The sequence below is a fragment of the Malus sylvestris genome, chromosome 3 (assembly GCF_916048215.2).
Source record: "Malus sylvestris chromosome 3, drMalSylv7.2, whole genome shotgun sequence".
Lineage (NCBI taxonomy): Eukaryota > Viridiplantae > Streptophyta > Magnoliopsida > Rosales > Rosaceae > Malus > Malus sylvestris.
In genome coordinates, this window is record NC_062262.1 from 16,553,941 (window position 1) to 16,580,820 (window position 26,880).

Here is a 26,880-nt window from a genome sequence, read left to right on the forward strand (position 1 = left end):
CTTCTTTTTCAGCCGCTCCAAGCATTGATCATGATTAAGCAACCATTCAAAGCCCAATCTTCTTCATGCTTCTTGAGTGACTTTTTTTAACTCTTTCTACCTCTTCTTTCAATAATAGCTCCTTTAATTTGTATTGACTCGGAGGTAGGTAACCCATGCCAAATTGACTAACCGTTTCCATCAAACACTTGAAGCTATCATTATTAAAAACATGGAAATGAATACCAGCTTCATACACCCATTAAGCCACATATATGGTCCACTTGATGTGCTATTTCCTTCCAAAATGCATCATGGATGTTTTGTTGTCGCGTCTTCTTGCTTCCATCATTTGAAGAATCGGGATTAATGGCGGATGCAAACGTATCCATAGGTCCAAGAGTGCGTGGCCTTTTCCTTGATCCAACAACTTCAATGCCTTCTTCTTCTTGAATTTGTTGAAGTTGCACCTCCTCACTTCAGCATTAATGGCTTCTTTCCATAAAGGAGCTTCAAGAGATGTCATTGCTTCCTTGTAATTTTGTGGTTCATTTTCTAACAAATAAGTAAGAAAATTAGGGCCAAAAGACTTTGAAGTCTTCGCTCTCTTATTTCTTTTGGGTTAAATCTCGCCCCCATTTTCATTAGATTCATAAACAGATTGACCTTGATGATTTTTTAGATTACCACTATCATAAGTTCTTTTAAGAGAACTTCGTTCATGCTATTTTACACGGAAACACATTCTAAAATAATGATGCATCATTGATTCAATTATTGAATTCTCATGTACATCAACATTTTCTAATTTATGTACAAGGAATCGGTATGCACTACTATTAGAAGCATAACCAATGTATAACACTCAATGGTTTTTGGGCTGATCTAGGATTAGAGACTGCTACTTTAGCTAGACACTTCCAAATTTTGAGATACGTATAAGGTCTGTGTCTTTTCCATAACTCATGAGGTATTGTTTAATTTTGTATGAAGTAGTTTGTTGAGAATATGAATAGCAGAAAGCAACACTTCTCCCCATAAATTTTGGGGTGTTCGAGACCTTATCAACATAACATTCACCATCTCTTTCAATGTACGATTTTTTGCATTCAGCGACACCGTTTTGTTGAGGTGAATAAGGAGCGGTAGTTTGATGAATAATTCTTTGTTGAGCACAAAACTCACCAAAAGGTGCTATATATTCACCATGTTTATTGCTTCTTAAAACCTTAATCCTTTTGCTAAGTTGATTCTCAACTTCAGTCTTATAATGTTTAAACATTTCTAAGACTTCATCTTTGCTTCTAAGCAAATATACATAGCAATATCTTGTATAATCATCAATAAAAGTAATGAAATACTTTTTACCACCTCTAGTTTGCCCAAATTTTAAGTCACATATATCACTATGAATTAAAGCTAAAGGTTTTGTACTTCTTTGTATGTAATGAAATGATGTTTTAGTTAATTTGGCTTCTACACACGTTTCACATTTATGATTTGCATCAATGTCAAACTTAGGCAATAATTCCATGTTAACTAATCTACGCAAAGTATCATAATTCACATGTCCAAGTCTACCATGCCAAACATTTGGGAACTTGAGAATATAAGCAGAACTAACTGTTCTTATTATTAATAGAAGGTACAATATGTTATCCATATTGTTTATATGATCAAAACACAATATATATATACACACACAATTATAAAGAACTGATATGAAGCACTTACTTGTTGATGGTGCAGTAGCCACGCAAACTATACATGACTAGAACACCAATTCTGATGCTATTGCCGTGATTGAAAAGAACATCAATTCTTCTGCAAACTCCTAGCTTTATGACAATGCTCTATGGGAAGCCTTAGTTGTCATGTCTAGGGTTAGCAGGGACTGGTGTTTATATACTAGCCAAAAAGTCTTAGATTTTGTCCATAAAGGAAAGCTAAAACTCTTATTTCTTGGCTCTCAAGTAAAATATCGTAATCAAATATTATTAAGGATTCAATCAAAACCTACTTATAATGTAAGACACTTAATGTAGGGTTCAATCCAATCCCATCCTTAATTCAAATTTCTGTCAAATGGATTTCTCAATGTAGGACTAACAAGGTTGTAAAGATATTTTATCTCAGAACCTTCATAATCACATACATTGAGTCAACCATGCACATGAAAACCATCAGATTATTATTAAGAGATAAACCTTAACTCAAGAACTGTCTTACTCTATATCATCTCAGGTCCTTTATTGTAACTTTCATAAGTCACACCTTATGCTTTTAAATGGTCTACATGTTTGCCAATGCAAACTTTTTACCATTCCAAAATCACGCTTATGCTTTTAAGCAGTCCACATGTTTGCCAATGCAAACTTTTTATCATTCCAAAATGACACCTCATGCTTTTCAAGCATTCTGCAGGTTTGCCAATGCAAACATTTATTATTCCAAGATAAACTTATGCCAAAAGAATTAAATATGCATGCATCATGTGAACACAAATAATTAAAAACAACCTTCAACCTCGGAAACAAGCCACATCTCAAAACTCAAAGCTCAGTGAGTTTAGCTCACTTATCTTACTGCAGCTAAAAAACAGTTTTCTACTCTCACTAACTCAACATATCAAAGTTTTCTACATGTTTCTTGAAAGACATGACTGAAAGTGGCTTGTTTAAGGGATCTGCAAGCATTGATGCAGTATCAATGTAGCTAATCTTTATGAACCTTTGCTTAATCTTTTCCCTAACCAACTTGTACTTGATATGCATGTGTTTAGTCCCAAAAGACCTCTTGTTGTTCTTTGAATAGAAAACTGCAACAGTATTGTCATAAAATATCTGCAACGAATTTGTGACAATATCCAAAACTCTCATTCCCTCTATGAACTTTCCAATCCACACTGCTTGGGAAGTAGCTTCAAAACAAGCCATGTATTCTGCCATCATGGCAAATGTAGCTATGTTCTTCTGTTTCATACTTTTCCACGAGATTGCACTTCCTGCCATCATAAAAATGTAGCTAGAAGTTGATTTTAATGAGTCTTGACATCCTACAAAATCTGAATCACAGTAGCCAACCAATTCGAGCTTATCACTTCTCTTGTATACCATTTATAGTATTTGGTTTTCTGCAAATATCTGAGCACCTTCTTTGCTATGATCTAATGAGCATGTCCAGGATTCGACTAATATCTCCTCAGCAAACTCAATGCAAAAGCAATGTCAGGTCTGGTGTATACTTGTGCATACATTAGGCTCCATATGAGTGAAGCATATGGTTTATCATTCATCTCAAGCTTTTCAGCTTCAGTTTTGGGACTTTGCAGTTTACTCAACTTATCCCCTTTTGTTACTAGAACATCACAGCCATTGCATGTTGACATATTGAACCTCTTGAGTATTTTCAAAATATACCCCTTCTGTGATAGCCTAAGCAATCCTCTCTTTTTGTCACGAGTGATTTCGATTCCTAAGACATAAGAAGCTTCATCCATATCCTTCATCTCAAAATTTTCACTGAGTATAATTTTAGTTTCATGCAACAAGGTCAGGTTAGTGCTTGTTATGAGAATATCATCCACATAAAGCACCAATATGGTGAAGTGTCTCCCATTGGATTTAAAATATATACATTCATCTTCAGAATTCTCAATGAAACCGTGTGATTGCATGACTTTATCAAACCTCAGGCACCATTGTCTTGAGGCCTATTTTAGGCCATAAATCAACTTCTTGAGTTTGTTGACCTATTCCTTACCATTTGCATCAATGAATCCCTCATGTTGTCGCATATAAATTGCTTCCTCCAAAGTGCCATTTAGGAATGCAGTTTTTACATCCATTTGATGTAAATGAAGATCATAGTGAGCCACCAAAGCCATTACAAACCTGAATGAATCTTTTGTTAAGACTGGTGAAACTGTCTCAGTGTAATCGATTCCCTCTTATTGAGTGTATCCCTTAGCTACAAGTCTAGCCTTAAATCTTTCAATTTCTCCCTTGGAGTCCTTCTTGGTCTTATACACCCACTTATATCCGATTGGTTTTGCTCCCTTTGGTAACACTGCAAGTTCCCACACTTTATTCTTTTTCATGGATTCAAGTTCACTCTCCATGGTTTTCACCCACGTTTCTTGCTACAATCCACTTATAGCCTCCTTATATGTTGCAGGTTCACAATGTTAATATTTGCTTCACTCAAATACAACACAAAATGATCTTAGATGGCTGATTTCCTCAGTTTTGTAGATTTTCGAAGCAAAGGTGCAAGGACTTCAAGAATTGGTTCTGTGACTTGTACTGGTTCATGTGGAACATCATTAGTGACATTTGGTTATTCCATGTTGCCTATGGTATCATCAATGGCATTCATTAAATCATTTTGCACAACATTCTCAGTAACTGGTGGCATGAGAAGATTGTGGCTTGTGTTTTAAGTCTGCACACCAGTGTATTATACATTTTCTTGTAAATTAGATTCATCTTGTTCTTCAAAAACCAAGCTGTGATTTGAGACTCCCTCTGTCTTCTTTTCTATGAACTTCACTTTATTTGTCTCAATGAAACGCATAGAATTTCCAGGACAATAAAATATGTATCCCTTGGTTCTCAATGGATAACCAATGAAATAACAACTTACAGTTTTGGGATCTAACTTTTTTTCATGAGGATTATATGCCCTTGCTTCTGCTTTACATCCCCATATTCTCAAATGTAACAAGCTAGGCTTTCTATTGTTCCAAAGTTCAAAGGGTGTTAAAGTGACAGACTTATTTGTTGCCCTGTTGCAGATATAGTTTGCAATTTTAATTACATCACCGCATAGAAACATTGGCAAGTTGGTAGTGCTCATCATACTCCTTACCGTATCTCGTTGGACAACATATCATTTTCAGTCATGTGAGCTTATGTGGTTTTCCCTTTGTTCTTCTTGAAATTTCCCTAGTTTTTCCGATTTTGACAATTTGTTGCTCTGTGACCAGGCTTGGTGCAATTAAAGCACTTGCCCTTGAATTCATTGTTTCTCTTTGAATTCCTTTGGTTAGAGTCTTCCCCATTATGCTTCATTTTCTTCTTGTTCCTTAATCCAACCTTCACAACATGTGCCTTAGCTACCATAGAGTATCCACCAATTTTCTTTTCAGAACCACGGTTGTCTTCCTCAATTCTTAGTCTTACTATCAGATCCTCAAGTCTCACCTCTTTGCACATATGCTTGAGATAATTTTTGAAATCTTTCTAAGAAGGTAGTAACTTTCTAAGAAGCTAGGCTTTCTAGAGCTACAACAACGTACCATAACTTTCATATCTAATCGACACAAGGGGTTGATTCTGAATGTGACACATACTTTTCTAGACTCCCCTCATGCTTATTGCTTGCAACACATCAAGCTAAACATATTAGAAAAGTATCCCTCTAGTCTTGGATTCGTTTTGTGAAACAAAATTGTCCAAAGGTTCAGTAAGTGTGCATATGCTGCTACTCTTGAGATGTATGAATTAAAAATGACAACATTGGTCAAGGAAGGAGGTAATGCAATGCGCAAAATTTTGAAGGATCTCCCAAAAGAGAATTTTTGTGATGTATTTTTCAAGGGTAAAAGGTAACATTGTTTGTCAATTTACTATCTTTCAAAATACTTTATAATTGCATGGTTTTTTAATTTTTATTCATGTATATGTCATTTTATAATAAAACATGTAGATTTTCATAGTTTATTCAATGTTTGATGTCTCTGTTTTGTCATAAAACCAAACTATGCAATTTGTTCATTTATTATTTCATTGTGTTAGGTACGAGGAAATGTGGTCCAACGTTGCAGAATCATTTATTGCCTGGATCAGTGACGAATGTCTCTTACCAATTTACCAATTGGTTGGTGGTATAAGAATTAAGTTGATGGAAATGAATGCTGAAAGACGTCTTGAGGCAAACAGATGGACCACTTTCTTATGTCCAGAGATGGAGGTTGAGATGATTGCATCTATTGAGGTTAAGAGACATTGGCTTGTTAGACAGTCTAGTGAGTTTGTGTTTGAAGTGCAAACTGATGATACTTCATTGATGGTCGACTTGGATAGTCGAATTTGCTCATGTCATCAATGGCAAGTAAAAGGCTTCCCTTGCTCACACGCACTTGCTACAATCTTGAAAAATGGTGCAAATATTTTGATTACACTGAGAATTATTTCAGCGCTGATTACTAGAAGTCTTCGCATTCATTTCCAATTCAACCTATTCCTTAAATAGATAAGCTCTTTATGCATGAAGATACAAAGTTTATAATGAAGCCTCCTAAAACAAGGTAGCAACCTGGTAGACTAAGGGTCAAGAGGATTAAATTTGTCGAGGAGGAAGCTAGACCATTAGTGTGTGGTTGGTGTCATCAAGTAGGCCATCACAGCCAAAGAACTTGTTTAGTACTGATATAAGCTTATGTTGCTTCTACTATTTTTATTCAAACTTTGAATAATTTTTTTATGTTTAAAGTTTGTACCCAACTTAATCTAAGTATGATAATTTTGCTACTTCTCTACGGATTCAAATTTGGTTAATTTTTTATTAAGAAATTTGGAAGTTGAGCCATACAAACTAGGTGGTGTGGGGGTTGCATCATTTTGGGTGCAATTCAATGACATCACTATAGGCAGGGGGTAAAGTGCAGAACTCTAAGGATGCATCATTTTACGTACAAACATGTGTTATTTTGGATACAAGCCAATTTCATATATGCACAGGGGGTAGAGTGCATGGCTTCAACTTGCTTTGGACAAATCTTTAAACTCCACCTATAAAAAATAAAGAGATTCTGCATGGGGTACATTATGATATGCATGCGATCGTTCTCCTTTGTGTATGATGGAGTTTTCCTTGTGTGTTTTTTTCCTTGTTATTCATTTTTTAATTTTGTATATTAAGCTAAAAAGACAACAAAACACTAATGAACAAACTAGTTAATATAAGCATGAGAACACATTTGTGGAATTCAATTTTCACTAGTTCCTCATAAAAAACAATCTAATAAACCCATAAAATATATCATATGTTTTACCAACAATGAAAATGTCAAAGTAAAAAACAAGCACATAACTAGACATGATTGTAATCTAAATGTATTGAATATTGGATACATAGCCCTGACTGTATGTTGGTGGCCTATGTATGCGACCATTTAGATTAGATTCATCATTTAGAAACGCACCCACACATGTTGCTTTGTACTCGAGCAGTTCATCCTCATTAAAATTTTCCATTATTAGCCACATCTTTGACATGTGCTCCATATAGTATAGCACTAAGACTCCACAATCAAACTTGCATATTCATCATCCTCATAAAGTGTTAAGCCAATGTATGAACATTTCTCAGGTACAAACTAATAGGAATGACAAAATAGTTAATGTATTCACGAGCCTGGAGCTTGTTGTAGCCATTTTTGGACAGACACCATTAGCCAATCAATGTGGATATCCTTTATACTCTCAAATGTAAATTTTTCATCATTTGACAATGGGTACATTTTCCCTGCAACCGGACCACTATCAGGATGGAATAAACCCTTGACAATAACTCCCTCAAGAAGTGCATATCTTGAACTTTTTTTATGATGTTTTAGGAATTCCATCACCATCTTACTCTGAATTATATTAATGAATCAACGTCTACCGAAAGATAAAAACAATAAAAAATAGGGACACAAAAAAATAATTGCCTAAATGTTATTTGATAAATACAGGAGGAGGGTGATGTAGATGTAGTGTGAAAATTTAAAATTTACCGACTGGATAGCATTCTTTCATTGTGAAAACAAATAACTTACCAATTGAACAACATCGTTAAAGCATGGAGTATGCAAATTTCCATTTTTCGACAAGCGTGGATTGTAATGGTACCACTTCCCTTCTATGGTGTCAAGTAGAGTAAGTGTGTAGTGGTCTTCGAACCCATGTCTTATAGGGAAGAATATCATGTCATACTTGCCAAACACTTTAAGCAATGGGTTATAAAGAAATGTTTCAAGAGCATCTATGTTGTTGGAAATCTTGAAATCCTGTAAGCATGACAATGATATAAAATGTACCCATATTATCACCACCCATACAAAGTTAATACTACAAAGTTGAATACAACTAAAATATCCATACTAACCCATATATATGCAGACATCAAATAAGATTCCTTAAGTATATTCTTATCCTTAGCTTGGTGTATATGTAAGATATCTTCATATGCATCAATTGTCTGCAACATCGAATCATTATGCAAAAATCACATTACAAAACTACATATATCATAATTCTAATCAATTTTGTAATATTCTTAAATTGGTAGTGATTGCCTTGTTAGTGAGTAAGAATAGAATATCCTCTTGTAGAATGATAGCTTGATCACTTTTCCATAATAGAGTCCTGTTTGAAAAATTAGACAGTTACTCTACCGATAAAAACACTCGAACAATAAAAAAACATACCAAAAAGAGAAGAAAAAAAACCTAATACAATAGTAACTAATGAGTATAGTTTTCTTACCTTGAATAGTCACTATTCATAAAATTCTCAAGCCTGTTAAGGTCATCATCCTCAAAATATGTGAAGGAAAAATTTTGTCCTAGCTAAGAACATGTAAGAACATTTGAATACATATGCAAACTATTAACACTTTAAAGTAGGCATGCATTAAAAAACAATTCATAAAACCCATGACTTTCAAAGCCTAGTATATGGTGAACCAAAAGACTCTTTAACAACATTAAAGAGAAGTAAAGATTTAGAGTTTCTTTACCCTTGAAGCTCATCCTTGTTTACACAAGGGATTCACCCAAGTGGAGGGCCTTCAAGTCACCTCCAAGCTATTTGAATCTTGCTTGTGATTTTCCCCTTTTAGTGCTCCTTTGCTCCTTGAGGATGTGAGGAAAGGATCTCCAAAACACCAAAGGTTTGGTGTCTCTAAGTCTCCACATCAAGGGTGAGGTGTGAAGATGAAATGAATGACTTAGAGAAGAAAAGATTGCTAGCTAAATCTCCTCTAAGTGGCCGGCCTCTTTGTAGAGAGAAAGAGAGAAAATGTTTCACCTCTTTGCCTCAAAGAAAAACCCTAATGAAAATAAAGTTATAAAGTTGCTTTTATACTTCATTACAAGTGAGTGGTAAACTTGTAATTAATCCAAGTTTGCTCCATTCACCCTAATGGCCGGCCTTACCTTGTTATTGGACTAATTTGCCCATTTTGTTTTAGTTGTCATACAACTTAAACATAATGGGCCTTGTGGACTAAAACGCTTTTGGGCCCCGAAACCCAAAACCAACTTAAAAGCCCAATACGAACCTTTCGTAAAATTAATTAACTAATTTAATTAATCTTTGACCATTCTTCAATTAAACCATTTAATTGCATATCCATTTCATTTAATTTCTTCACTATCGCCCTTACTCGGTGTACGATCCATTAGGTTCCAATTAGCGAGGTAGTGGGCGATTGTTACTCTTAACAATCGATTGTGAATTGAAACCACATTTCAATTCTCCCTTAAAATTAGTGTTTGCTAATCATTAAGGCTTCCACAAACCATGAGTGACACCTAGCAGTATGTCATGGTTACCCAAGCTAAGTAGAAGTGGTTGGAGAACCTATCCAGTTACAATTACAATGCAATACGGTCATTCTCTAATACAATACTCTTAATCACATTGTTTGAATGATAGTTTGTTTCATGTCTACTATCCAATGTGATACTTCTCTATATGATTCAATTGAATATGATTTGGAACAAACTTCCTAAGTTATATTCATATGCTTTGGCCAAAGACTCTCGAATCATATCTTAGAGTATTCTCCTTCCACCATGGAAGGTTAGAGATCCCTTGTTGTACATTCATATGCCTACATGAGTAGATAGCTTGACCCTAACAATGCCGTGGACACTCCAATGGAATGCCTTTGACATGATCAAAGATCAAGGACCTAACCATTAGACATCTATGATGCCTCAGGTCAAAGGACTACTTTGCATATTGCAACTATCGAGTTCTTACATGACATGTATGTTCGAACTCTCTTTTGATCGTTGTTCAGTGTACTCGATTACTCTTTCGAGCACCTATGTGTTTGTCTTAGTGTCCAGCATTAAATTACTTGAGACTAGTCATACTCACGCTTGAGTCAACATAACACATACTAACCTTAGCAGATTGTCAATGCCCAATTGGCAATCCTATGGTTAGGAACGTTTTAGGAATGAACATAAGAGAAAGTCTCGATAATCTAACTCACTTAGATCACTTATCTCTTAGATCAAATACATTCCTTGGATTCCCTTATTGCTTAAACACATGATACAATAAATAGTGATTAACAATAAGCTTTGCCCTTCATTAAACATATAAACGTTTAATACAATAAGTATTCCAAAAGCTATTACATCAAATGAGTGGCTTTGTGGGCATACTTCCAACAATCTCCCACTTGCACTCAAAGTCATCCTCACATGTATCTAATACCCATCCTTTCCATATGACGGTCAAGCTGGATTTGAGACATTGGCTTTGTCAGTGGATCTGCTACGTTATCGGCTGAAGCAACTTTGAGAATGTTGACTTTCCCCTCGGCAGCATATCTTCTAATGATATTAAAGCGCCTGTCAAAATGCTTGTTCTTTTGATGTGCCCTGGGTTCCTTGGCTTGAGCTATCGCCCCACTATTATCACAGTACAAAGTTACTGGTGATGTAATGGTTGGAACCACTCCAAGTTCAGTGATGAACTTCTTCATCCATAACGCTTCTGTGCCGGCTTCAGCTGCAGCGACATATTCAGCCTCTGTTGTGGAATCAGCAATTACACTTTGTTTCTTACTTTTGCAACTGACAGCCCCATTATTCAGAGTGAATACATATCCGGAGTTGGAACTCCTATTATAGACGTCAGATTGGAAATCTGCGTCTGTATAGGCTTCCACTCGCAACTCTGTTACTTCTCCATAAACGAGGAACATGTCCTTAGTTCTTCTTAAGTACTTAAGGACCGTCTTGACAGCTGCCCAGTGTTCTGATCCTGGGTTAGATTGATATCGATTAGTAATGCTCACAGCATATGCGATATCAGGCCTTGTGTATATCATGGCATACATGAGACTCCCTATGGCGGAAGCATAAGGAATAGCATTCATTTGCCGTATCTCTTCAGGAGTCTTAGGTTCCATGGACTTAGAAAGGTGAATTCCATGTCTAACAGGAAGAAAATCTTTCTTAGATTGTTCCATCTGGAACCTACTTAGCACCTTATCAATGTACATAGATTGGGATAATCCAATTAATTTTCTGGATCTATCACGATAGAGCTGTATCCCAAGTACATAAGATGCATCTCCTAAATCTTTCATGTGGAAGGTTTTGGACAACCACACTTTTACAGAAGAAAGTACTGCAGTGTCATTCCCGAATAGTAATATGTCATCTACATATAACACTAAGAATACAACTGCATCCCTAACGACCTTTTGATAAACACAATTGTCGTCTTCGTTTTGAGTAAAACCAAACGTTTTGATTTCAGTGTCGAAACGAATGTTCCAGCTCCTGGAGGCTTGCTTAAGTCCATAAATGGACCTTTGAAGCTTGCATACTTTAGTTTTTTCAGACTTGGACACGAAACCTTCGGGTTGAGCCATGTAAAGCTCTTCCTCTAGGTAGCCATTCAGAAAAGCCGTCTTCACGTCCATTTGCCAGATTTCATAATCATAGTACGCAGCTATAACAAGCAAAATCCGAATGGACTTAATCATGGCTACATGAGAGAAAGTTTCTTCATAGTCAATCCCTTCTCTTTGCCTGTAACCCTTGGCTACTAATCTAGCCTTATAAGTCTCCACGTTCCCATCAATGCCTATCTTCCTCTTGAAGACCCATTTGTTTCCAACAGGTACAATACCTTCTGGAGGGTCTACAAGAGTCCAGACCTGATTTTGATACATGGAATCCATCTCGGATTTTATGGCCTCTTGCCATCTCTTTGAATCAATGTCGGACATTGCTTCAGTGTAGTCCCTAGGGTCCTCCTTTGTGTCATTGTCACCTAGAAGGTGCAATTCCGCAAAGTCATTGTCTAAGCCATACCTCTTAGGTGGCTTACTAACCCATTCAGATCTACGTGGAGCTAGGGGTTCAGGAACAGGGTTGTCAACTTGTCGAGTGCTTGTTTGTGGTTCATCATTAATCTCATTAATTTCCATCTCTTTGCTTATAATTCCTTTGAGAACAAATTCGTCCTCTAGAAACTTAGCAGTTCTGGCGACAAAGACTTTCTGGTCGTCTGGATGGTAGAACTCATATCCCATAGTTTCTCTAGGATATCCCACAAAATAGCACCTTACTGATCTCGCTTCGAGCTTAGTAGCTTCAAGCTTCTTGACATATGCTTCACAACCCCAAATCTTAACATGATTAAGACTTGGCTTTCTTCCATGCCATATCTCATAGGGCGTTTGTGAAACTGACTTGGAAGGTACTCTATTAAGCAAGTAAGCTGCTGTATATAGAGCGTATCCCCAGAATGTTATTGGTAGATCAGCGGAACTCATCATAGAACGAACCATGTTCATCAATGTTCGATTTCTCCTTTCATGAACTCCATTAAGTTGTGGAGTTCCCGGTGGAGTCCACTGTGATATTATTCCACACTTTTTGAGATAATCTAGGAACTCATTACTCAGATATTCACCCCCTCGATCCGATCTTAGGATCTTTATCTGTTTCCCAGTTTGCTTCTCAACTTCATTCTTGAATTCTTTGAACCTTTCAAAGGATTCTGACTTGTACTTCATAAGATACACATAGCCAAACCGAGAGTGATCGTCGATGAATGTGATATAGTAGGAGAAGCCTCATCTCGACGTAGTAGACATAGGTCCACATACGTCAGTGTGGATTAACCCTAGAATTTCAGTGGCACGCTCTTCTTTTCCAGTAAATGGAGATTTGGTCATCTTCCCTTTCAAGCAACATTCATAAGTACCCATCCGGTCATCACCTAATGGACGGAAATATCCGTCTTTCGACATCTTGCGAATCTTATCAAGGTTCACATGTCCAAGTTTAAGATGCCACATCTTTTCTTGGTTAACTTCTTCTCTAGCCCTTTTGGGTTTTGAGGTATTCCCGCTTGCAATACAGTGCATCCCACTATTCGTCTCTAGGTGAAAAAGTCCCTCTATCATATTACCATGAGAGATAATACGACCGTTCAAGTATAAAGTGCAACTCATTTTGTCAAACAATACTGAGTGCCCATCTCGTAAAAGCTTAGAGATGGAAATCAAATTCTTTATACATGAAGGAAAATATAAACAATTTTTAAGTTCCAGGACTTCCCCAGAGGGTAGATTAAGCATGTAGGTGCCTATTGCTTTTGCAGAGATTTTAGTGCCGTTCCCAACTCGCACAACCATTTCCCCATTGCGCAGTGACCTGCTGCCTGTTAGTCCCTGCAACGTATTGCAGATATGTTGACTAGCGCCTGAATCAAATATCCAGGAATTGGAGCTCACTGTAAAAGCACTCTCTATGACAGAAATAGTCTCTTCAAAAGTTCGTGTCATAAGGCTCACAATGCGCACCCTGTATTTCTTCTTCCAACGTTCATCATTTCCACAATGAAAGCATATTCCTTTGGATTTCTTTGCCTTCTTCTTATGCAACCTTTTCCTTGTGATTGCATTCTCACTCCCACTGTCCCTTTTGAAACCTTTTTCAAATTTACAGCACATGTCAATCATCTCGTTTAAAGCATGATCAAATCTATTCACTTTATAGTTTACAATAAACTTAGTGAAATCATCTGAGAGAGATGCAAGGAAAAAGTCTTGGGCCATTTTCCCATCGATGGAAGTTCCTAAACTTTTAAGATCTTTAAATATCTTTTCCATCTTTTGTCCATGTTTATGGACCGATGTCCCCTTTGCCATTTTGGCATTCATTAGACTACAAACATTTGAGAATCGTACATTACTAGTCTCAATGTCATGCATCTTATGCAAACTTTCAACCATGGCACAAGAAGTGTCCATGTGCTTATGTTGCTTCATAAGCTCCTCACTAAGTGAAGTGAGGATTAAGTATTTGGCTTGTAGGTCATCCTCATAGTGTCTAACATATTTTTGACACTCCTCCTTTGAAGCTAGTTTCGTAGGAGGTAAATGAGGAGGGGATTGCTTAAGCACATACAATATGTCTTTCACCTTTGAGACATTCTCAATGTGGCGATACCAAGCAAGGAAACGTTGGCCCTTAAGGCCCTTTTTGTCAAGTATAATGGTGGGTATAATTTTAGGCATGTCGTTAACTACATAACATAACAGAAATCGTATTAGATTGTTTGTTTTAAAACTATTTGATTGGGTCTTTGAATCAAATAGTACCACCCACTATTTTTGGCAAATTCCACATCCCTCAATAGAATTCGAGAGTTATATTAAACTCTTAGCGGGGTATGGGAGACTCACCATTACCAAGCCCACCTCACGATGATACGATGTTGGTTAGCAAAAATAATGATGAGAGAATAACGCTTTATTCATTTACAACTTTTGTAATTACCCATCCGTTTGGCCTCTCGAGAATGTTGCCTCACGATGATACGATGTCGGCTTCATTGCACTTAGTTAAGTTATTCCCACCATGCTTAGTTTGTGAAGGGGTTCAAGAATAGCCTCACGATGATACGATGTCGGCTATCCTCGTTGCCTACACTCACCTCATCATATGTTTATGGACTCCTCATGGATGTAAGCACATACTTTGAACTCCCCCATGATAGGGTGAAGCCGGTGCATGAGTCACAAACGATTGGAGCCCACCACGGTGGAAGGCTTACGAAGAGATGTTCAAAACATCTCTCGCTTATCAACTTAATGTTCGTTTTGTTGAGGGAGTAGTGTTGGGCTACATCAAAATCATTTTAATCTCATTAAAAGAACTTGGGCCTATCATAACCATTGGTCCAAGTTAATTTGAATTAGTAGTTTATAATACTCCCACTATTTCGAAGAAGCAAGCGAGACTATATGGAACTACTAACGAATGCACTGCATCCTTATATGGACTATATAGTCATATTAGGTTTTAGGATGATTATGAACCGTTTAATTTGATCCAACACGAGCCTTGTGTTGGACCTTGGGTCTAAAGTAGGTAGTTGTTGATTTTAGTTACGAGTTTAATCCAATTAAACCGTTATTTCCTATTGGGCGTTGGACCCAACTATTCCATTTTGCATACATATAAACAAAAAGGAATACATGAAATAATAATAAGGGCTTATGCCCTTTTACAACACAAATGATGGACTTATGTCCATTTACAACAAATTGAATTAATCAAATTACATTCAAATCTACACTACTAAACCCAAACATTCATAATGTAAATCGGCCAATCACATAGCTCAATTATCGAGGCCTTTGGTTCATAATCACCCTTTTCTTAATCAATCACATTAACTAAGAAAACAACTTTAAACAATTGGTTTTCGGATCCATAGAATTGATTTAAATGGAACTAAATGAAATGAAAATCCAATTCTCATTAAAGAGACAAAACCATTTTGTTCTCATCTTATTTGGGCCAAAAGGAAACTATGACCACAACATTTGGGCCACAATGCAAATACAAAAACTTTTGGGGTCACTTTGTAAAAACACAAAAGTCCACAACTTCATGTAATTACAACTAGAACCCAAAATTTTAATAATGTAAAAACATCATTAAAGGATCAAAACAATTTGTCCTTTAGAGTTTTTGGGCCTTAACATAAAAACGTAAACTTTTGGGCCAAAGTGCAAATACACAAAAGTATCAAAACTTTATGTAATTGCATAAAAGGCCCCAAAAGTACCCCCACTAGGGGGTGGCCGGCCTTTAGAGAAGATATGAAAAATTTTCTAAAAAGTTTTTGCAAGTTGATTTTGGTGGGTGAGGTAAAGGTGAAATTGATGGTTTGTAAGAAAACTTAAAGTCTATGACAAACATTAAAACCATTTCATCACATCTCACCAATAACCATCAACCATCAAATAATAAACCAAAACTTTATGAAAAAACATAAAACTTTTGAATCAAAACTTCAAACCTTTTTGTTCTTGGCAAGAACTTCAAGAACATTGAAGAACACTCATGAAAACTCATAATAGCTCCATGAATGTTTTCACTCACCAAAACTCAATTTTTCACCACTCAAAAGAGGGCTAATATCCTAGGGTACTTAGGGGTTCCAAAAGTCACTTTAAAACCATTTTAACAAGACAAACATGAACCCAAAAATCACCCTTTGGATTTGGCCGAATTTCCCAACATACATGGCACCAAATTTTAGTTCCAATATTCATGCTTAAATGAAATACATCTACAACATCTGAGATGCTAAATTTTCAAGCAAAATTTATATTCAAAAGCAAGAACAAAGCTTGTAACATTTACAACATTTAAATCACATATTATGAAAAACACAAAACCCAAAAGGATTCACCATAAACTAGGCCTAGGCTCTGATACCACTTGAAGGAAAAATTTTGTCCTAGCTAAGAACATGTAAGAACATTTGAATACATATGCAAACTATTAACACTTTAAAGTAGGCATGCATTCAAAAACAATTCATAAAACCCATGACTTTCAAAGCCTAGTATATGGTGAACCAAAAGACTCTTTAACAACATTAAAGAGAAGTAAAGATTTAGAGTTTCTTTACCCTTGAAGCTCATCCTTGTTTACACAAGGGATTCACTCAAGTGGAGGGCCTTCAAGTCACCTCCAAGCTATTTGAATCTTGCTTGTGATTTTCCCCTTTTAGTGCTCCTTTGCTCCTTGAGGATGTGAGGAAAGGATCTCCAAAACACCAAAGGTTTGGTGTCTCTAAGTCTCCACACCAAGGGTGAGGTGTGAAGATGAAATGAATGACTTAGAGAAGAAAAGATTGCTAGCCAAATCTCCTCTAAGTGGCCGGCCTCTTTGTAGAGAGAAAGAGAGAAAATGTTTCACCTTTTTGCCTCAAAGAAAAACCCTAATGAAAATAAAGCTATAAAGTTGCTTTTATACTTCATTACAAGTGAGTGGCAAACTTGTAATTAATCCAAGTTTGCTCCATTCACCCTAATGGCCGGCCTTACCTTGTTATTGGGCTAATTTGCCCATTTTGTTTTAGTTGTCATACAACTTAAACATAATGGGCCTTGTGGACTAAAACGCTTTTGGGCCCCGAAACCCAAAACCAACTTAAAAGCCCAATATGAACCTTTCGTAAAATTAATTAACTAATTTAATTAATCTTTGACCATTCTTCAATTAAACCATTTAATTGCATATCCATTTCATTTAATTTCTTCACTATCGCCCTTACTCGGTGTACGATCCATTAGGTTCCAATTAGCGAGGTAGTGGGCGATTGTTACTCTTAACAATCGATTGTGAATTGAAACCACATTTCAATTCTCCCTTAAAATTAGTGTTTGCTAATCATTAGGGCTTCCACAAACCATGAGTGACACCTAGCAGTATGTTATGGTTACCCAAGCTAAGTAGAAGTGGTTGGAGAACCTATCCAGTTACAATTACAATGCAATACGTTCATTCTCTAATACAATACTCTTAATCACATTGTTTGAATGATAGTTTGTTTCATGTCTACTATCCAATGTGATACTTCTCTATATGATTCAATTGAATATGATTTGGAACAAACTTCCTAAGTTATATTCATATGCTTTGGCCAAAGACTCTCGAATCATATCTTAGAGAATTCTCCTTCCACCATGGAAGGTTAGAGATTCCTTGTTGTACATTCATATGCCTACATGAGTAGATAGCTTGACCCCAACAATGCCGTGGACACTCCAATGGAATGCCTTTGACATGATCAAAGATCAAGGACCTAACCATTAGACATCTATGATGCCTCAGGTCAAAGGACTACTTTGCATATTGCAACTATCGAGTTCTTACATGACATGTATGTTCGAACTCTCTTTTGATCGTTGTTCAGTGTACTCGATTACTCTTTCGAGGACCTATGTGTTTGTCTTAGTGTCCAACATTAAATGACTTGAGACTAGTCATACTCACGCTTGAGTCAACATAACACATACTAACCTTAGCGGATTGTCAATGCCCAATTGGCAATCCTATGGCTAGGAACGTTTTAGGAATGAACATAAGAGAAAGGTCTCGATAATCTAACTCACTTAGATCACTTATCTCTTAGATCAAATACATTCCTTGGATTCCCTTGTTGCTTAAACACATGATACAATAAATAGTGATTAACAATTAGCTTTGCCCTTCATTAAACATATAAACGTTTAATACAATAAGTATTCCAAAAGCTATTACATCAAATGAGTGGCTTTGTGGGCATACTTCCAACAATATGGCCTTACCGGAGTTTTCTTAAGTTCAAATATTTCTCTAACAACATCAATTTCATAGTTCCTCACCCTCATCACTAATAACACGTTTTTGTTGTACTAGTGAATGATTATCAACAATCTCAGAAGCACGGTCACAATATGTGTTCTTCTTTTTCGGCTTTTCAAGCATTGTTAGCATAGGCTCATCAAAGTGAGGGTTTATACTATGAATTGGTTCCGACACATTGTTTTTTCTACATAGCTTATTTGTGTCAACTCTTACTTTTTTTCGACTGACATCATGGGCTACAACACTACTCTCAAATGAGTTTCTTGCTCGTTTCATACTGGGATTTCGCTTTTTGATAGTGCTCCCATAATTAGAATCAAGTAGCCTGCGCCTTTTATCTTTTCGTGTTTTAATTTGCTTGTACATGGAACATTGTGTTAGAATCGAAGGATATGAACCCATGTTCTATATTTCAGCCAACTATTTTTTTAGTTTCTTGTTCTCTTCAATTAGTGATTTTATTTATACCATTGCAGCAATCATCAATAACTCCATCAGTAAATGCACTATTATTTCAGCCATTTCACATCTAACATCCATTTCACTCATTCTCAAATGTGGGGTACTTTTCTCAATTGCACTGTCATTCATACCATTTGTTGCAATCACAAGTGGTCTAACAATTGGGGAAAACTTGGATGGTGTGGAACAAAAATCTTGTGGTGCAATGAGTTGCCAGTTTGGAGTATCAAATTCGACAAGATTAGTTACTGCACTTTGTGGATTAGTGTCATCCTTGTTAACATTGATTTCATGTGTATCATCTTTTTCTATGAGTACATTCTCATCGACATATTTATATTTTTCTATGAGTACGTTCTCATCATTGGCATGTGTATCAAACACCATTGCATGGTTTACATGTGGCTGCAAATTGAACAATAATCAATATACAATGCTATTTGAAAAGAGTGTTATTTATATAATGATAATAAAGGAAAATGTTATACCTTCATAGTGGAAAGATCTATTTGAATAAGCTTTTCATAAAAATATATCATGCTCCACGTTAAAAAGCTTGGAGAGATGTTTTTCCTTCCAGCAATTTTGTTACACAATCTTGTTTTACCACAAGCCCAAAAGTGTTTCAAAACCATATTGATAATAAGACACTAACTAATAGTAAATAAACAAACAAAAAAAACTGCTTTAATATTTAGTATTTAGTAACTTACCAACAATGCAACCACGCAACTATTAACTGAATTTGGGTTGACTAACTTTTGAAGTGAACTTAACAGGCAGTCAAAAGTAGTTGTTGCCCAATTGTACCCATTTATTTGATCAAGGTCCTCACATAATTTTACAATGGTCCATGAAACATGTGTTGCTGTATTGGAGAATAGTACAGAGTTGTAGAAGTATAGGCATACCAATCTTGTACAATCTTTTCTGCTTTCTTTTGTATCCCCAGTAACCGATTTAATAAGTACGTCCTCAACGTCACTTTTTGTAACCTGGCCCTTTTGAATGAAAAGGTACCTCTTCATAAATGTGGTATGTTTCACTCTCACACCTTTCATACCAGTGTGCTTAAGTGTGAAACCCATGTTAGGCAAACCAAGAATGATAGCTATATCACTGGTGTGAACCTCGCGTAAATGTCACCGAATACAAAGAATTTCATATCTTTATTGTACTGCTTTACTATTTTAACATTTGTGTCAACTTTTTTGCAAAACTCGTTTGTAACATGACCATCACGGTATGCTTTAAACAACTTCCAAAATGGTGTTTTTTTTTTCATCTCTTCCTTATGCCCGTCTCGAATAAATCCTTCCATCTTTGGGTACAACTTAGCAAAATGGAGAAGGATTGACCGATACCTCATATTTTACTGTACATATCCAAAAACACAAGCATTTGAATTCATGAACAAATCTTCGTAACAATCCATTGTCCAACTTGCACATGTATTTGTTTGAGATATAAGTAAGGGAACAAACTAGCAAGGTTCTAAAAAACGCTAGGCACTAGTCGGGGGGCGGCTAGCGCCTAGGCCGCTAGGCGGATTTAGGTAAATTTCTTGTATATCTTGCAAATAAGTGCATATTGTCACTTACAACAAGTTATACTTGTATGAAATCCATGGATAAGATAATAAAAGAATGATAAAATGCAAAAAGAGTATCCAACAAGTCCAAAATTTAAAAAAGCATTAAGCATATATGCCATATAACCATAGTGAGGAGTATTGTAATGTAGGATGACACATGTACAACAAGTTCACAATTTAAAACAACATAAAAGGCAAAATAAGAGGAAAATAAGGAAATATAGTAATGTAAGATACTTAATCTAAGTTTTTATTTTTTATTTTTTAAATTTCAAAAAAAAAATAAATAAATAAAATGCCCAGCCGCCTAGCCCGCCTAGAGCCACCCCGATTTTTCCAGCTGTTTTGAACGAAATCACCTCGGTTCCAACCCGCCCAGCGCCTAGGCATTGCCTAGGCCGTTTTTTTAGAACATTGCAAACTAGTAACAATGAACCCAATCATACAAAAAAATAAATAGCATAAATGTACCCAACATTTACCCCTTGCACTTTTGGGGTGTGTGGGTGCAAAAAAGATCATCAATATGGGCTATAAACAAACACCATTGACTACCATTAAAAAGTGTAGACAAAATGATGTAATTGAATGTACCCCCGACCAGCTAGTTCATACGCCTGATACTTTGCAACTCCAAAATTCTCCAACACAATAGTGCAATTGTATTATGCCCAAAATGGTGAAGTTGAATGTACCCAATATGCCCCACGCCACCTAGTTCATATCCCTGCCTATAATTTGCAACTCTAATATTTTCCAACACAATAGTGCAATTGAATTGTGCCCAAAATGATGTAATTGAATGTACCCCACGCCCCTAGTTCGTACCCTTGCCTATACTATGCAACTCTAACATTCTACAACACATGCAATGGTGTTTTATGGAGCATTGTAAAAAATGACAGAGCGGTTGAATATACCTCATGCATGGCTTTTTACACACCACAAAGTGGAAAAAATACATATTCAATCATTTTTAAAAACACTGCTATGCATACAAAGTTTTCGTATGCAAAAAAATCTCGTTCAAACATTTCAGCAAACACTTGGTATGCACCAAAAAACACTACAAAACTATAAGATACAAGTACCCAATACATGCCAAAAAAATCTTATAGAAGATTCATATACCATATGCAAAACCAAGTGTTGAAGCCACAAAGACCAGACTACACTTCCCCTCAATACGGGTACATAAACTGTGACATCAAAAATCCAACAATAGGGACAAACCAGTATAATCGAACTATGGGTACAATTTGAAAAAAAAAAAAAACCTCAAATTCTAGCACGGAATGGTCATTGATTCTTCAAGTTCCTCTGCAACAAATTGCGCTCGTTCGAACCCTAGTGGATAAAATATGATTTCATCTTAAATTTTAACAAAATTTGAATTTAAAGATTCATATTAGAGATAATAATGATGAATTTCAAAAATTGAGTGAGATTATTGAGGAATTTTCAGTTAAGAAATAAAAAACGGAAGAACTTCAATTGAGCGAGATTATTCTGTGAAATGGCAGTGTTTATTGAGTTTAGTTAAGCGTAGAGGAATAAGCGCAAGAGTGTAAAGAAACGTAGGGTGGCTGGAATAATAATATAGCAAGTGGTGTGGGATAATAATACAAAAATTAAATATTTTAGAAAAATAAAAAGAAAGCTGACATGGAAATATGTTGACAAGAAAATGCTAATGTGTACAAACTCCAGGGACCTTGATCAAAAACTGAAAAAGAACAAGGTTTTAATCAAAGATCTCTAGCAAGTAAAGACCGGATACAAAGTGTCCCATTAAAAAATAACTAAGCAACAAAACTAAGATTATCATGAAGTAGTTTTGCTGAAGTTGGATTGTGAAGAAGTCGTTAGCAAAAAAGGCGCCAAAGCATCTTGGAATGATTTTGAATTTGTTAACTTATAAAAAAAAAGGTGGTCTTCGGCATTTGTTGACTTGTAGAAAGTACTTCCTAGTGAAGCGGACGCCTAACAAACTACAAACATCGAGTAAACGAAAATCTGTTTCAATGACATTACAATGGGCAAGCCTTAGTCTACTCAACGAGTTTGTGTATTTGTATTAAATTTAGTACTGTCATTTGTTTTATTGTACGTACTATATTTTTATAATTTAATTGTGTATTGTATTATTATTTCATCAATATTATTTTTGTAGATATTAGTTTATCCATTTCTAATCATAACCTCTCTAGTCAATTTTGTACTTGAATTAAACCAAAATTTGTCACTCTAAAGCTTTTTTATATATTGGCCTAAGATTTTATTAAGGGTAAATTACATTTTGCACCCTCAAGTATGAGTGTGATTACAACCTCATACATCATCTTTAAAACATTACAATTTCATACACCAAATATGATTTAGTTACAATTTCATACAATCCGTTACATAATTTGTTAGATTGGTTGTTAAGTGATCATGTGGCAGATATGGGACCCAATTTTTAATGAGGTGAATGTCAACTTTGTGTCACATGGATAAAAAAAAAATTATTATTTGAAATATTTAATAAATAATTAAAGTGTCAAAAAAAAAGAAGGGTAAATTACATTTTACCCCCTGAGGTTGGGGGTTGATTTCAATTCCTTACAACATCTTTAAAACATTTCAATTTCATATATTCGTTAGAAAATATGTTAAGTAAACCATTAAGTGATGACATGGCAAATAAAGGGTCCCCATTTGCGCTGACGTGTCTGTCACATTTATGCCACATGGCTAAACACTGAATAAAAAAATAAAAAAATAAAAAAATAAATTAAAGTAAAGCAAAAAAAAAAAGAAAAAAAAAAGCCAATACCCAGTTCGTCTTCCCCACCCGAGCACACCCCCAACCAAAATCAAATTCTCCCCACTCGAGCCCACCCCCAAATCAGACACACTTATTCTCTCTATCTCTCTCTCTCTCTCTCTCTCTCTCTCTCTCTCTCTCTAATCCCTAGCTCCAAATCGAAGTAATCAAATCGAATCGAACAACGTTGGGGAAGGTGGAGACGGAGGGAGGTGGCACTTGGCGTGCGTGAGGGGGTTAACGAGGAGGACGAAAGGTGTTTCATCGAGGATGACGAGCCATCCGTAGGAGGAGCCACAACAACACTTGCGGTGAAAAGCTTCTGGAAGGTGGAAGAAGTGGACTCTGCTGTTGGAGAGGTTCAAGAAGGTGCGATGGGATTGGTTGGGCTGAGATTAGGGAAGCATCAGCCATGGGAGCTGGGGAAGGAGGTGGTGCGGGGTTTTGGGAACAGAGGCTCACCAGCTATGACACACAACTCAGAATCGAAGGTAGTCGGTGTAGATTGTGAGCTTTTTGGAGATTGATTCAGCAAGTTCTGGTGGTGCGGCGCTTCTGGGTTTCAATTTTATTATTATTATTATTTTTTAATTGGGTAAATTATTATAATATTTTAAATGAATAAAAAAATTATTTGTTTTGCCATGTGGCACAATTTTGGTAGCCACGTGGCAAAAATGTAGCAACCATGTCAGCTTTTAACAGATCAATGAATGGAAAATATAACAGATGTATTATATTGAAATAAAATAGTACTTGACGTATGAAAGTGAAATGTTTTAAAGATGTTGTATGAGGTTGTAATAGACCCCAAATCTGAGGTGGTAAAGTGTAATTTACCAAAAAATAAATAAAAAATCAACCCCACCCCACCCCTACACCCAACCCTTCTTCTCTCAAATCAACTCCTGCTCCGCTCCTCCACCATCCCCACACCTCTTTTCCCTCTGATCAAACCCATCTTCCATAACCACTAACAACACGCCTCTCCGTCACCATTAACCCTCGACACCACACCCTCACCCACAACCAAATCGCATCAATTGAAACCCAACAATTCAAATCTGGCGTGGTTTGAAATTGGGAATTTCGCGAATCAGTCGAAATTGAAATCCTCTATGGTTGAAATAAGGAACCTAAGTCATCACATGGGAGAGATAACAATGGGTGTGGTGGCGGATCGATGGAAAAGGTTACGGCTCTGCCATGGCGAAAATTCTGAGGTGGGTGAGTTCTTCCTGTTCTTCTTGTCCTTCAATTGCGCATCCATCTGGAACCAGATGGTGTCAATTTGTTTTTCTTTGAAACCCTACCTATACATATCCCACTCCAGATTCGTAGATCTCTTCATCCCAGAAGCCAAAAAATGAAAATTTATAGGGTGTGGGGGTTGATTAAAGGGAGAAGAGGTGTGGGGATGGTAGAGGAGCGGACGAGGAGTGGATTAGAGAGAAGAGGGGTCGGTGTGGGAGTGGGGTGGGGTTGATTTTTTTTTTTTTTGACATTTTAATTATGGGTAAATTACGCTTTACCACTTCAGGTGTAAGGTCTATTGCAACCTTATACAACATCTTCAAAACATTTCACTTTCATACCCTACATACTATTTTATTTCAATATAATACCTTCGTTACATTTTCCATCCATTGGTTCGTTAAGAGCTGACGTGGCTGCAACATTTATGTCACGTAGTTGCCATATTTATGCCACGTGGCTAAACATTTAATAAAAATAATTAATTTGAAAAAAAAACAAAAACAGAACCCAGAAACCATTTCCACCCCCAACCCACCTCCCTCTCATCCGCTCTCTTTACCTCCCCTCCCATCAAAAAACCCACCCCACCCCACCCCCACCTCCCCTACAACCCTCTCGCACCTCCCCGGTGGTTGCTCCCACCATCATTGTCTTCTCCAACGATTCCCAACGCACCAAGACAACTCTAACAGCGGCTTCACAGTCGTTCCCCGTCGATATCAAACAACCACCATGACCCAATGTTTCTCGTGGAACAAACACGAGTCTGTGCTTGGTGATTTTCAAACCCCAAGCCATCGAATCAAAGAACCCTGTCTCGAATTGACTTCCCTCGGCGAAGTTCTCGTCGTTTTTGACAATGGTAAGCCTTGAGGGCCACAAAGGCTCTAACGGCCTCTACACATTCGTCCCTGACACCTCTTGTTCTTCAATTTGTTCAAACATTAGGACCCCAATTTCAGGGACCTCAATTTCAAGGACCTCTGTAACACCATCTTAAGTTAACAAGTCTCTTAGGTGGAGAAGAAGATGTGGGAGCGAGAGAGAGAGATGAAGGGAGGAAGAAGAATGAGAGACCTATGAGAGTGAGGGACCGCTCGATGGTGGAAAAAGAAGAAGAGGCAATGGGGATGGGTTTTCGGATGGTTGGGGAGGTGAAGAGAGTGGAGGACAGTGAGGTGGGTTGGGGGAAGATGGGATTTTGGGTTTGCTCTTTTTTTTTTGTTTTTTTAATAGGGTATAATATTTTAAATGCATAAAAAAAAAAATTTACCGCGTGGCACACATTTGGCAGCTACGTCAACACAAATGTGGATCTTATATTTGCCACGTCATCACTTAACGGTTTACTTAGCAGATTTTCTAATGGATGTATGAAATTGAAATAAAATGATAAGTAAATGTATGAAATTAAAATGTTTTGAAGATGTTGTAAGAAATTAAAATTGACCCCAAACCTAAAGGGGTAAAATGTAATTTACCCTTTAATTATTTATTAAATATTTCAAATAATAATAATTTTTTATATTTTATAAAAAAAATTATCCACGTGGCGCAAAGTTGACATCCACCTCATTAAAAACTGGGTCCCATATCTGCCACATCATCACTTAACAGCCAATCTAACAGATTATGTAACGGATTGTAATGTTTTAAAGATGATATATGAGGTTGTAATCGCACTTGGGTGCAAAATGTATGTAATTTAACCTTTTTTAAATTATCAAATTAAAGTTGAGTTATATGTGTTAATGCAGAATATTATTGTCATCAACTATTGAATAAATTTGTTGTGCAACAGCTTCACATTGATATTAATATCGATTAGTTATTGAATTAACAAATAAGTTTTCTTGTTCTTGTTGTTGGAATATTTTCCTTTTATTTGTATTTATTAGTGACAAATGATTATCAATTTAATCTATTTTAGGTCGCATTGTTTTATGCACACACTATTTTGAGTCGATTGTACAAATAAAAGGAGGATCATGACCAAAATTAAAAGAAGAATTATATGAACAAAAATGATGTGATTTTTCCATGAAACTACATTTTTGTTCTACTTTATCCTCTGAAGATGGATTTGTTTCACTTTACCTCTTGAAACAACCAAAATCGAGTCATTTCACCCTATTTATGTGAATTATGTCTTATGGACGTCAAATGAAAGCATAGCTTGTGCATTTCATACCATGTTGACAAAGATGAGCCATTGTGGTTAGTGAGATATGAAAATTTTCAAACTACCTTAAACCTCTTAAAGTGCCAAATCTCTGCCACCACCATGGACGTAAGTGGGGTGAAATGGCTCAA

At 36.3% G+C, this 26,880-nt stretch overlaps 1 pseudogene; it reads right to left on the minus strand.

Annotated features, from left to right (window-relative positions):
* Positions 1-7,091: 7,091 nt before the first annotated feature.
* On the minus strand, positions 7,092-20,276 carry LOC126617028 (uncharacterized; annotated as a pseudogene).
* Between the last annotated feature and the right edge of the window lie 6,604 nt (positions 20,277-26,880).